Genomic DNA, 13,918 nt, shown 5'->3' with positions numbered 1-13,918 from the left:
CATTTCTGCCAAATCTGTCTGGGAGACACCCCCAGCCTCTGATTGCTGGTGAAAGCATCTCCATAGGAGGAGTGAATCTGGCTGCACAAGTCACTTGTTTGCATCCCAAAAATAAAAAGAATGGAAGTTGTTTTCAGCTCCAGCTGCCTGTTGCTCCACCACAAACACAACCCAGGGCCAAGGGCATCCCTCCTCTCAGCCACTGCCACTAACAGCCAATAACACAAGCAGCAAAGTAAAGGGAAGTGACAGCAGGGAAATAATTCAGCCTTTAACTGACACGTTATCCTGTTAAAAGCCATTTACCTTCTGCTGCTCGGTGTGTCATTGCTCATTTGGGTTTGGGAGTGACATCTCCCCAGGTGCCATAAACGTGCCAGTGGTGAGGGGGGATTGATGGAGGAGTTACAGCCCTGGTGGCTGTGGGCAGGGAAAGCCCTTGGTGAGCTCTGTGTGTCCTCCCAGCTCCCACCCAAATCACAGCATCCACGGGGCAACTCCACAATTGTCCCCTTTCCCCTCCCAGTGCCTCAGAGCTGCACAGGGATTTATAACATTTCATTCTGCTGCCCTAGAACTGTGCTGAATTGTCTGAGAGGAGCTCTGCCTGTGCAATGTGTCGGCTCCTGCATCTTCACACCCACTAAGGAAGATTTAAAATACTTATGTGTTTAGGAAAGGGATAAGGAAACAAGTTGATAATGGCATTTCTGGCTTGGCTGGCTGTGCCCAGCACTGTGCTTTCATCATTTCTTGCAGTTATTACCTTTGGCTTTTAATATCTTATTATATAAATATTTGTCAAATGCAGAAGCACAGCGACTCAGAACAACACAAAGCAGCATCTCCTGCAGGGCCTGAGGTAGGGTGCCACATTACCTCAGGATTTCCTTGAATATTTGCATTAAATTCCTGGAATTTCTAAATAAATTTCATTCCAGACACAGGGTGGTACAGGAGCAGAATCTGTTCCTCTGCTGGTTGTTTTTCCAGCAGGCCAAAGTGGTGGATAAATCAGCACTTGAGACAAGTCTGAATTAAGGAGAATTTCCCCATTGATAGGTGCTGACCCACACTTTTCAGTGATGTAGCTGCATGTTTCTGAGGGCAGAGAGGAGGAGGAGGGCTCAGCAGGGGAGGCAGATGATGCTGGGAAGGTTTGTCCTGTTTTGCTTCTTTCCCCTCCCCACTTCACTTTAGTCTGTCCTTTTTGGGGTTTGTCAGATGTCCGTGGGTTCCAGACCCAGAGGAATTGTTTTGCCTGGATAAAATGGGAGAACAGCTGCCACAGAATGGAGTTTAGAGTTACACACTAGGGCAGTACAGGATTTGAAAGATATAAAATTTAAAATCCTAAAGCATCACTTCCCTCGGGGAGCTCTCCCAGCATCCCAGACCTGGCACTTGGAGTTCTGAGCAGCTCTGAGGGGTTCCCACACTCAGGAGCCACAGCCACAAAGCCCTGCAGCAGAATCCAGGATGGAAATGCTCCATTCCAGCACAGGGACCACTGAGTGCACCACAGCCCCAGCCATCACTGGAACTTGGGCTATTTCACTCCCTGAGCCCAAACTCTGAGCTTCACTCCTCTGCTCCTTCCTGGCACATCCTCTCAGCAGCTGGACCCTTTTTCCCTTTCATCCTCCAAGGAAAGGTTACACCGGTATGGAATTTGCATTAATCTGAACAGGCAGTGCCTGGGACTCTCCTGGGACCTTGCTCTCTGTTGAACCCATTTTTATTCATCCATCAAAAAGTATTAATTCTCCCTTTCACATTGCTCTCTGCCTGGGTTTTTTATTTTTTCATTATCTTTTAAAGCACTGAGGAACCCCATCCCCTTCTGCTCAAGCCACAAGATGATAAAGTTGTTTTTCCCTGCAGCTCTTTTCAATGCATCATTTAGCAGCCCTCCTCTAACACGTTCTGAAAAGCCTCTCATCCCAGGTGGAGGGCGGGGAAGGAGGATCTGGTGGGACCATGGAATTGAAATCCATCCAGGTTTAAATAGCTCAAGGTCAGTTGGGGATGGGAACACAACAGCAGATTTCTGGAGACTTCATTCAATGAATTGTTGATTGGAAAAGCTCTTTGAGATCCCTGTGGAGCAGAATCTGGAAGGAACAAGTTTTCCAAAAGGAGGACAGCGGGTTAGTTGTTAATGATTTCCATAAAGAGAGAAGAAGTCACGTTAGGAGTTTGGTCATGAGGGTAAGGAGGAGGCTGGGGTACTGCTCATTAGTGCTTTGCCAAAATTAACTTTATTAAAATTAAAACTACAGTGTTTGCTTTCACTCAGCCTTCCAGTTTATTGCAGTTACACTGAACAAGGAGAGGGGCAGGAGAGGAGCCAGGGCTGGCTTTGGGCTGTGGAGCTGAGCCTGCCCAGCCCGGCTCTGCTGCGCTCACAACTCGGGATTCACTCCCAGAGGAATCCCGGGATTATTTCACAAAGATGGGCAGGAAGTCAGAGCAAAAGAGCAGAGAACCTGATCCAGAAGGTGGTGAAATCACTGACAGCTGTGGCTTTCTTTCAGCCTTGGGTTGAGCCCAAACCCCTACAAATTTAGTTTCTCAGAGAGGTTTTTTTTTTTACCTTTTTCCTTCTCTGTATTCTCCCATTTCCTTTGCTGTTCCTTTCCTCTTTCACGAGCTATTGATTCTCATCTTGTCTTTTATTTACTGCCAGCTCGCTCATTATGTCAGGAATCCCATCCTGAAATGCCATTCTGTTTTCTGCATCCACAACCTCCAGATAAAGGAGAGGTTTTGCAGTTCCTGGCTGGCCACTGCTGGGTTTTTTATTGCAGGATGAAAAGAGGGAATGGCTGGAATGCTCCTCCAGCACTGGGAAGTGCTCTGCTGTCATCACACTGACACCCAGCCCGGTCAGAAAATGGTGACAGGGACGGTTTGGGCTGAAAATCCCAGGATAAATCAGGCAGGTTAGAGGATTTCAGGAGTCCAAGGACAGTGTGAAGGCAAGGAGAGGGAGATATCCCCTTGTCCTTGAGGACTTAAACCCCCAAGGAATTCTGCTGCTCCTTTTGGCCCTGAGGAGGTAAATTGGGTCTTGGAAGGGTGGATGGGGTCCTGAGGGGTAAATGGGGATCCTAAAAGGGTAAATTTGGATCCCTAAAAGGGTAGATGGGGTCCTGAAATGGTAAATGGTGTCCTGAGGGGAAAATGGAGTTCTGGAAGGGTAAATTGTGCCCTGGAAAAGTAAATGGAATCCTGGAAGGGTGAATGGGGCGCTGGAAGGGTAAATGTGGCCCCTAAAAGGGTAAATGGTGTCCTGAAGGGTAAATGGGGTCCTGAGATGGTAAATGGGGTCCTGGAAGAGTAACTGGGGTTCAAGGAGTATGTAGGGTCCTGGGAAGGGTAAATGTGGCCCTGAGGGGGTAAATGGGCTCCTGGAAAAGAAAGAGGATCCTCAGGGAAGAGCTGAATTCCACATCTTTAGGTGTGAAGCTGTGGGGTCATGGTGTGAAATCCTGCAGAGCCCCTCCAGTTCCTCCCCCTCAGCAGCCAAGGCAGGTGCAGGTCCCTGGGGGGAAAACACATTTTGGGAAGGAGAGGAAAGGAAGAGGAGGTGGCAAAGCTTTGATGGAGGCAGGTCAGTCAGGGTTTAACACCAGGGCTTGTCTCTTCGGGCTCCTCAGGCTGTTACAGCCCCAGCCTGTGCTGGGATGGCTCTCAGAGCTGCAGCAGATGTTCTCCAAAGGCAGTGAGCTGCTGGCAATAAAACCCTGAGTGTTTGGGAGCTGCAGTAACTCACTCATGTGGCTTTTATTTCTGTGCTTTGGTCGCTGACCCCACAGTGGCACTGAAAAATGGGAGTAAATTGTGTTTAGGCAGAAAATGGAGGGTGGCTGTCAAAAAATAAATAAAACAAAGTGGCTGAGCCCATTTTAATTAAAGCTCAGGATGAAGTGGTTGGCTCATTCTCCTAGATGGTTCCTGAGCTCTGCTTCTCACTTCCGTGCCATTGTTTTGTGCCTGTGGATCTGATGCAGATAAAGTTAATTCCTGGAAAGATCCTGTGTGATCAGCAGGAGCTGAGCTGTTCCTCCCTGCTGTGGGCACTATTAACACAAGGAGAACGGGGGGTTTGGGTTACCTGGCTGCACAGGGCTCAGGGAGAGAGGAGAGCACTGGAACAGCTCCTCCAGAGCTCAGGGGAGGCACAGATCAACAGCTGAAATAAAACTGAGCAATGGGGCAGGAGAGAGTGACCATAAGTGAGTCTGTGCTCAGCCAGAGGTGGAAAAATCAGAGTAAAAGGCTGTTTTTAGCTCAAACCTGGTCAAACCAGACATCAGTTTTTGACAGTGAAAGCTCAGCTTAGGATGTTGTCCTGGGGTGACAATAAACAATTTTTTGAATTTTGCTTTCCTGGGGGAACCCCATTTGGAGGTTCTCTCCCAAATTTGCCCTAAAGTAGGACAGATGTGCCCCACAATGCTGAGAATTTTCTCCTTTTGCCCTGCAAAGGAGCTCCAAAACTCAAATATTTTTTATTTTTTTTTGCTGGGAGAGGCAGAGCCAGGAATCTGCAGCTGGATGGGGACACAGAGCTGCCACTACAGAGGAGCTCTGCAGCTCCTTCCCAACCACACAACAGGTCCTGCATTGATTTCTCTCAGAGAAATAAATAAAAAACCTAATAAATGGAGCTGTGTGAATAACCAGCGTTTACAGGCAGCAATGTGCTGAAAAGCAGAAAGCACACTTTGGGGGAAAGAAGCATTTTTTAACCTTCCCAGGGGTGGAGGGAAAACAAAGGAGGAAATATGTGTTTCAGGTTGAATGAAACATTGATTTGTTTTGGAGGAAGCAGGGGAGAGGGTGATCCATTCTCTTACAATTTGGCATATTTAGAAAATAAAAGATCTCAGTGATGGAAAAGAGAAGGGATTAGTGTGAAAAGAGAAAAAAATGTTGGGAATATGGTCCATTTTTTCCCAATATGTTTTCTTTGGTTGAAAGAATTCAGAAATTCGTCGCATCTCCAAGTCCCTCTGCACATGTCTGTCAATAAAATCTTTTCTAGCACCACCTTCCCTTGGCTATTAAGAACCATTTTCTCCCAGGAGCAGCAGTTATTTAGTGCCAGAAGAGGTTATTTAGTTAATTCCTTTGTGCATGCAGAGGAGAGAGGCTGGGATATTTCAGAGCACAGGCTCAGGCTCGGAATCTGAAGACATCAACAATTTGTGTGCCCACCTGGAAGGTCCTGGCAGCTGCAGGGGGTGGCAATGGATCATTATTCATGCTGAGGGGAGCTCTGCTCTCTTGTCATGCAGCTCCATGTTCCACTTATTTTTGTGCTTTCTGGATGCTAAAGTACAAGTAGCTTTTGAAGCAGACCAAGGTTAGATCTGGTGACCTTTGCTGGTATTTTTTTTTCCTTGTTTTTTGGGGTTTTTTTCTTGATTTTTTTTCCCCCTCCTTCTCCTCCTTTATTATTATTATTATTATTTTTTTTCTTTTTCACAGTGAATGGAGGAAATTTCTGGGTAATTCTTCCTCAGCTGGAGAGGGATAAGCAAAAAGCTCCCACGTGTCAGGAGCATGAGATTGGCTGCGAGACACCATTGATTAGCTGAGACATTCGGAATTGTTTCCAGCAGCACTCAGAGAGAGGGAAAAAAAACACACCCCAGGTTTAAGTGAGGATCCCTTGCAGGTAATAAACCTCCAGGGAGCTGTGTCTGAGGCAGCTAAATGAGCTGTCCAGGCCTGTGGTCAGCGAGGTTTTGACATCAGCTGCTTCCAGTTCAGCTGCATCGCTGTGCTTGGTTATTCCCATGGATGGATTCCCATGGATGGATTCCCATGGATGGATTCCCATTGATGGATTCCCGTGGATGGATTCCCATTGATGGATTCCTGTGGATGGATTCCCATTGATGGATTCCCGTGGATGGATTCCCGTGGATGGATTCCCATGGATGGATTCCCATTGATGGATTCCCATGGATGGATTCCCATGGATGGATTCCCATGGATGGATTCCTGTGGATGGATTCCCATTGATGGATTCCTGTGGATGGATTCCCATTGATGGATTCCTGTGGATGGATTCCCATTGATGGATTCCCATTGATGGATTCCCGTGGATGGATTCCCATGGATGGATTCCTGTGGATGAGGTGGAGAAGGCAGCAGGATGGATACAAACAGAGCAATGCACTGGGACAAGGTGTGCTCATGTTTAGCGCAGTCAAAGCTCAATTTTTTGGTGGAACTGGTGGAGGAATCCCCGAATCCCAGACTGGTTTGGGTTGGAAGGGGCCTTAAAGCTCACCTCATTCCATGCTGGTGTTTCACAGCCTCTTAAACACTGGCTAGGAGAAGAAAAAGGAGCCAGCTGGGGGAAAGGAAGGACTCAGGGCCAAATGTGTAACTTGGAGAGTGAATAAACAAGTGCATGTATAAGGGAGCTTTGGAGTGACTCTTTAACAAGGCCTGAATATCTGGGGCTGAGCCTGAAGCCCTTCACATCTGCAGCCAAAATAAAAGTTTCCCCAGATTGAGAGGAGTCAGGAGGTGGTGCTCACATCCCCCAGATGATGAGTTCTGCCAGCTGAGGTGCTTTCCAGGGGTTCATTTCTCCTGCCTCAGTCACCCTGTGACTGCTGCAAGGGCAGCACCGGGTCGGGAAGGCTCTGAAAAGCCAGAGCTGCTCTGACAGGTCCTGGCATTGAAAAAAAAAAAGGGTTCTGAGAATCAATCCTGGCATTCCCCATCTTTAAATAAACTCATCGTGCGTGGGTGAGCCTTGAGCCATCAGGAGAAGGGTGAGAAGGGAGGAGAGGACACCTGAGCAGCAGCACAGGGATTAATCCAACCCCTCTGGTCCCAGGCAGCTTTGATGTGGTCCTGGAATGAGCCAGGCATTGCTTCAGCCCTGCAAACTGCTGCTCCCTGCAGAAAATTAATCAGGAGGCCTTGGATTCTGACCTGAGCAGCTAAATAGGTTACACTAAGTTTCAAGGATCGCCCCAGTTTTCCCTCTAATAGGCAATTTTTCTGCTTAATTTGCAGAACAAGCAAAAAGCTATTATGTAAAATTTATCAGCAGCAATTGACTCTCATTAGAGACTGGGAGCAGGAGGCTTTGTTAGAAAGGGGGAAGGAGCCTCCAAATTTTCATTTACCAGCCTGAGCTTCCTGGTGTTTGTGCTGACCCCTGCCCTGAACTAATTCAGCCACGGAGCCATCAACATTTGTGTGCTGCTCTCACACAATTTGTGAGAGCTCTCACAAGAGCTGCTCACAGCCGGGCTGGGGAGTCCTTGAGCAGCCAGAGTTCTGCTGGAATTCTGATCCAGGCTGCAGGGAGCACAGTGCTGTTATTGCAGAGCTTGAACACTGAGTTTTGCCACTTTGGGAGAGCTCAGCTCCAGTGGAAATGTTGTGTTCAAGGGTGCTGGAGAGCAGCTCCATGCTGGGAAAACGAACTGGATTGTGCCCGTGGGAGAGAGGCGAGTTTGGGATTCAAAACCCATGGGACAGAGGTAAATTTGGACTTTAAAGCCCCATGGAACAGAGGCAAATTTGGATTTTAAAGCCCCATGGAACAGAGGCAAATTTAGACTTTAAAACCCCAGGAGATATAATCAAATTTGGATTTTAAAGCCCCATGGGATAGAGGAAAATTTGGACTTTAAAGCCCCAAGGGATAGAGGCAAATTTGGACTATAAAATCCCATGGAGCAGAGGCAAATCTGGATTTTAAAGCCCCATGGAACAGAGGCAAATTTAGACTTTAAAACCCCATGAGATACAATCAAATTTGGATTTTAAAGCCCCATAGGAAGGAGGCAAATTTGGACTTTAAATCCCCATGGGAAGGAGGGAGATTTGGACTTTAAAGCCCCAAGGGACAGAGGAAAATTTGGACTTTAAATCCCCATGGGAAGGAGGCAAATTTGGATTTTAAAACACCATGGAACAGAGGCAAATTTAGACTTAAAAGCCCCATGGATGCCCCAGTGTGGCTCTGGACACTCCTACCTGAGTTTAACACCTTTAATCAGTGCTGTGTTTACTGATACTCTCAAATCTGCCTCTTCTCACCACTCTTCTCCCCCAAACCTGGCAGGGAGCTGGTGTCCATAATTCCTGAGCCCAGAGCACAGCGTGCTGCTCGCGTTTCCTTCATGCTGCAGCAGCATCTTTTGGCTCCAGCTGGAAGCAGCTGTGCTTTGCCCTGCATGGGAGGGACAGGTAAACCATGATATTCCTTCCTGTGAGAGACACTAGGGATGTGGAAATTATTACTGAAACGCTCAGATAGGGATTTCTCCTTCCCTTTTTCTCCCCCCCCCACAATAAATGTTAATTATACATGAAGGCTCGCTACAGCAGAAGGGATTATAATTAATTTATATTTGAACTATTATAGGTTTCACTACAAGCTGCATTTCATTGCAACAAAGTGTATTGTGAGTGTTGTTTGCTGCCAGCCATTTACAGAAACTGGCCACAAAGCTTTGCATCCATTAATCCAGCACTAGGGACAGCAGCAGGCAGAAAAAACTGGGGGGAAAAAAGTAAAATAAGTCTGGTGATTAAAAAGTAAAAAAAAAAAAGTAAAATCAGCTGATGAGCTGGGACTTGTTGTAGAACTCAACCTGAGAAATGCAGAGAGGCCCATGTGAATTGGGAAGGGAAAATCTGGATCCAAATCTGTGTCTGAAGGTGCCTGGAAATGAGGATTTGTCTGTCTCTTCTGTCTCTGCTTTAAACTTCCAAAAAGTTAAAATCCATCTGGAAGCAGAATAATTTTTTCTTGTTCTTGATGCCCAGAGCAGAATGAAGGCAGTGGTGACCATGGGAACAGGCAGAAAGGTTTTATTTCTGACCTGAGGGAAAATCCTTCCTTTCCTGAGCCTCCCTCCTTTTCCAGCATCACCCACGCAGTTTTCTGGGATGAGAGGCTCTCCAAGACAGGGATCAGGTTTATCCAGGTGGGCTGGGCACTCCCAAACTCCCTGTCATAGGATAAGCATCAAAACAGACATACCAGGCAGGATATTAAAAGCACAAATGGCAAGTTGATAGCTTTTAATTGGCATTTCCTAATTTCTACATGAACCTCTCAGCTCTTCCTCCCTGCCATCTCCTTGAGGTATCAAATCTTTGGTTTCTTTTGCCAGCCCAGCCATGCTGATGCTCTCCACGCTGTCCCCTCTGCCTGGGAACAGAGCAGGAAACCCTTTTAGTGCAGACAGAGCTGCTCCAGCCAGCAGGAAAGGGCAGCTCTGTCTCGTCAGGGACTCCAGCAAACATCTCCAGAGCTGCTGTGAGCTGCTGAGGAAAGGTCACAGCCCTCCCTCCCTCCCTCCTGCTCTGCCCAGGGGTGCCCAGGCAACCTGAGCTGCAGCACAGCCAGGGACAAGCAACACCAACAGTGCCAGCTTGCCCAAGGGAGGAGAGGTTTTGGATTTTGGATTTGGTTTCAGGCTGTCTCTGCAAGCAATGAAAACCTTCCAGAGCAAGGATCCAGTTAATGGTCAGGTCACCGATTATCCCTTTGTCGTTTATTTTCACGAGCGCCTTGGGATCCTTTGGGTTGTTAAAACAGGGATTCCCACTTTTTCCTGCTTCTTTTGAAGGCATCACAGAAGAATTTTGCCTGGGGAGCACAGGGCTTTTTCCATCTCCTTGGGCCTGCCCCTCCATCCCTTTTGGAAGGGCTGGAAATCAGGACTGCCAGTGCCAGTGTCCGAGCAGCGTGGGGCTGACTAAAAACCAGCTCTTGGCCCGTCCTGGGAGCCTGACAGGAACCAGCAGCAGGCTCAGGAGATGCCAGCTCCCCTCACCTCGAGGGGCTCAGCTGACTGAGCGAGTTCCATGTCAGCACTTCCTCCCAGGGCTATTAAAAGCCGTGCTGATGCTGCAGCTGGGGCTGTCTGCGGCACATCTGGATGTACTCGAGCTATCTTTGTGCTGCAGAGCTGGGGCACCGAAAACCAGCAGAGCTGCAGCAGCACAGCCCCCAGAGCTGTCAGCAGGACCTGCCTGAGCCCCTGGGAAATGAGCTGCCAGCTCAGGTGCTGCGGTCCTCAGCTCCTGGCCACTTCAGCCTACCCAGATGAAGCCACTTTGTCCCTGTGGCCCCGTGGCAGCGCTGAAGTGTTCTCTCTTCTGCAGCATTCCCTGCTCCATCTGCATGTTCTTGGCTCCCTGGCTATTTCAAGACTGTGCTGAAGGCACTCGTGGCCACTTCAGTGAGCCCTGGTTTGCTTCCAAGAGCTTTCTTACACAATTCATACTCACACTCAAGCTGTAAAATTAACAGACTGTTTCATTACACAGGCTGCATCACCCAGGAGGACCCATCCAAAGGCTGGGAGCAGCTTTAATCCCAACAGAACGGCGCCTTGGCAGTAAAACCCTTCTGCTAGAAGTGTGCTGGAGGTGTTTGCTGAGAAGGAGAAGCCCTGAGCAGGCTGTCCCAGCTCTGCTTGACACCAGATGTGGGATGGGGCATCCTGATCTGGGAGCAGCGACAACGAGGCCTCTTCCCAGGGGATGCTGTGGGGAATGGGGCTCTGGGGGCAGCACTGCAGTGCTGCTAAATCGAGGAGATGTCATTTAGGGAGTGTCATGACACTGCATTTATTAAAGCCTGGCACGGCTTCCTCCCCGCACACCCCACAGTGTGACTCAGCCGGGTGAAAAATACCCACAGAAAGCACTTTTCTGTGCTGTCTGAATCCCTGCCTCGTCACAGAATGGAAACTGGGAGGTGGGGGGTCAGGAATGGCTCCCGAAATCCCTCCTGTGAGCCCCACAGGAGCAGGCAGAGTGGGGGCGAGGCACCTGCCCCCTTCCTCGCCTCTGACTCAGCCTCTGAGATAAAAGACCTTTTCCAGAAAGCACTGGGGTGAAAATATTTCAGTTTGCTGCAGCTTTGCCGTTGCCAGCCTCACTAATTTCTGCTCTGATGTCACCAGCAGTGGCCCCATTACTGTTATTTATAGTGTTTGTGCCGTGGGCTTTGGCTGTGCTCAAGGCTCTGTCGCTGGTCTGAAGGAAGGGAAGAGCAGCTCCAACACTCCCAGGGATTCATCTCCCAGCCTGGAGTGTGTTCCAGGTTCTTCACATCACACCTGGGCTGCCTGCATCTCCCCCATGCTCCTGTCTGTGCTCCAGCAAGCTAAGCCTTCCTGGGGCTTATTTTGGTTATTTAGAACTGGGTCTAACAAACGCAGTAAAGTCGTGAGACCGAGCAAATCCGATAAGGGCGCTGCGGGCACGGCAGCCTGCAAAGCCAGATGCAAATGCAGCCAACCAGAAACCAAAAAGATATTAGTACTGAGAGAGCAGGCAATTATTCTCCCATCAGAGAGGCAGAATTTTTAGTGTGTGTGGCTTCAGGACAGCCAGGCTCTGTTTTTGGGTGGAAATCAGGAGGTTGTTTCAAAGCCCAAATCCTGATCTTCATGGGCTGCAATTAATGGATGTGTTTAAGGAGCACGTGGCAAAATGTGAGAAGGGCTTTGCATCTATGAACCTGAAGTGTTGAAAAATCAGCAGTCAGGCTTTTCATCTGATCACATTCATACTAAAATTAACAAAAAAAAAAAAAAGGAGGTGATGAACAGGCAGCCGTGGTTTCAGTGTTTTCCTGCAGAGCTTTAAATCTCTGGAGGTTGTGTCTGCAAGCTCTGCTGCCTGAAAGCTGAACTTCCCAGGTGATCTAATGACTCTGGGAACAAAGGCTTTTTAGAAAAAGCACCAAATATTGCCAGAGACAGTACATCTGTAAGCACTGGAAACTCTGCAGCCCAAAATCTGTCCCACAAGAGCTATTTCAGCACTTCAGCTGATCTCCAGCCTGAAGTGTGCACTGTCAGTGAATAGGAGAGAGGTTTGGGTGGAGGATGTGTCTGCAGCACAGGCGTTAAGGTATCCCACAAAACCACATGGCCTGGAATCAGCCCCTGGCTGAAACATTCTCTGCAGTGAACTTGTGTCCTGTTCCTTACACATTTCCCATTTTTCTGCAGTGTTTCAGAAAAGAAGGGGGCAGAAAAGGAGCCCCTCAATGTGTCAATGATCAGGAATTGCTCTCTCTCCTTGCCCTCGGTGCCTTCCTTGGGTTTAAAGGCAGCATTTCCTCCCAACCCAAGAAAATCTCATTTTGAGGGACACCGCAGAGTGATTAGTCACAGCCATTAGAACTAACACGGGGTTTGTTGTGATATCTGATTCATTTTTCGTTCTTCAAAAGACCAGCACTGCAGAAGCACAACCCTGGGCTGGATCTGGGAATCTCAGACTGGAGTTTTGTTAAATGGAGTGGACAGAGTGACCCTCCCTGAGGCATTAATGAATCCCTGGGACACTGAGCACAGAGCCCTGGGCTGGCTTTGAAGCTCTGTACCTGAGAGCTGAGTCTTTGGGCCACTGTTGTCTTCTCCCTGTGGCCCAAAGAGTCCCCCAGCTGAATAAAACATTTAATAATGCTGAAGTGCCTCTAAAGATGAGGTGGTTGATGAATGAGTTCTTACTGCTGGGTTGTTTTTTTTTTCCCTTTTGAGATGTGTTTGGATGCCAACTGCAATTTTAGTGCAGAGTGCTATCGATCACCACCCTGCATGTGTAATACAGTCAGTTGTTATTCATTTCCTTATTGTTTCTCTCCTCTGAGATGATCCTTGTTGGGTACCTCGGGGGGCAGGTTAATAAAACTCTGCCTATTTATATTAAATACTGAGGGAAGCATTATCCTCCTTCAGCCCCACTCCCTTTGGCACAAAGCTCTGAGGCACCGTTCCAGCACTTCTCCTGATGTCAGCCCGGGATTCTGCAGTGAAATATGCTCCTTTTCTCTTTATTTCTGCTGAGTTTTGTGACCTGGCATTGCTACCTGTCACCGAGGCTGTTTTTTCCCTGAGCAATGGCCCAGCAGTTATTTTTATGGGCATGCTGGAGATAATGAGCCCTCTTCGGGATGGGAGATAAGGCTGAGACAAAGACAGAGCTGCTGGCTTTTAAGTGACATGAGAGGCTCCAGATCCTCCTGTGACAGGCCCCTCTGTGAGGACAGAGACTGATAAGAGAGGGAGCAACGTGGCAGCTCTGATAGGAGCTGTGACCTGCTCAGCAGGGAGAACGCTGCAGGGAAAAGGCTTCGGACCCAGAGCAGCGTTTGAGCCTCCAAATTCCTTTGTAGGTATGGACAAAAATGCCTGCCCTAACTGGGATTAGCACAAGTGAGAAAATGAAGTGTTAGAGCAGCTTTGGCTGTGGCTGTGCCTCCTCCTTCCCCTGGATGATGCCTCAGGATTTCAGCTTTTCTGTTTCTCACACATCTGTACTCCTGCCATTCCTCAGTGTGTGACTCCAAACTCCACACACACTGGGAGCTGCTGCTTCCCCACTTTGGGCACACACAACAATTCCTCTCCAGGCCTGGCAATCAAGGACACCTCACTGCCTCAGGGCCCCAGAGATGGAAACAAAAGGGAGTTGGGGGCAGCAAACTTGGGGGAAATTCCTTCATTCCCTGCAGCTGGAATTGGGAGATGAACCCCCAATGTGCAAATGGACCAAACTTGTAAAAGTCTCAAAACCGTGACCTGTGGGGGCTTTGTCTGCCCTAAATGTACCTGAAGCCCTTCAATAAATAGAACTGCTTTTTATTCTCTGAATTTTGTCTGGCCTCTGTTTTTAGGTAGCCCCAAAAGGCATCATGGCAGTGCCATTTTCCATCAAATGCACGCACTGCCCCAGGCAAGGTTTGTGCCCTGGGACCTGCCTGGCTCCAGGGAGGCTCCTGGGGAGGGCTCAGCTGGGATAAAACCATCCCAGAGATGATGGTTGAGCCATGGGAGAGCCACCAGCACCAGCTCTGCAGCACAGGGATTCCAGCTGGAGCATTTCACTGCTCAGCCCC

At 48.6% G+C, this 13,918-nt stretch overlaps 1 long non-coding RNA gene across 1 annotated transcript; it reads left to right on the top strand.

Moving 5' to 3' along the window:
* The first annotated feature begins 2,030 nt into the window (after nt 1-2,030).
* Nucleotides 2,031-11,606, top strand: LOC147649477 (uncharacterized). Its single transcript, XR_015278857.1, has 3 exons — nt 2,031-2,150; nt 5,500-7,523; nt 7,660-11,606. It is a non-coding gene; the product is annotated as an uncharacterized LOC147649477 (long non-coding RNA).
* Nucleotides 11,607-13,918: the final 2,312 nt, after the last annotated feature.

The sequence above is a fragment of the Cyanistes caeruleus genome, chromosome 23, assembly GCF_971803275.1.
Source record: "Cyanistes caeruleus chromosome 23, bCyaCae1.hap1.1, whole genome shotgun sequence".
Lineage (NCBI taxonomy): Eukaryota > Metazoa > Chordata > Aves > Passeriformes > Paridae > Cyanistes > Cyanistes caeruleus.
Note: the sequence above shows the minus strand (reverse complement) of the source record. Positions and strands in the feature narration are given on the sequence as shown.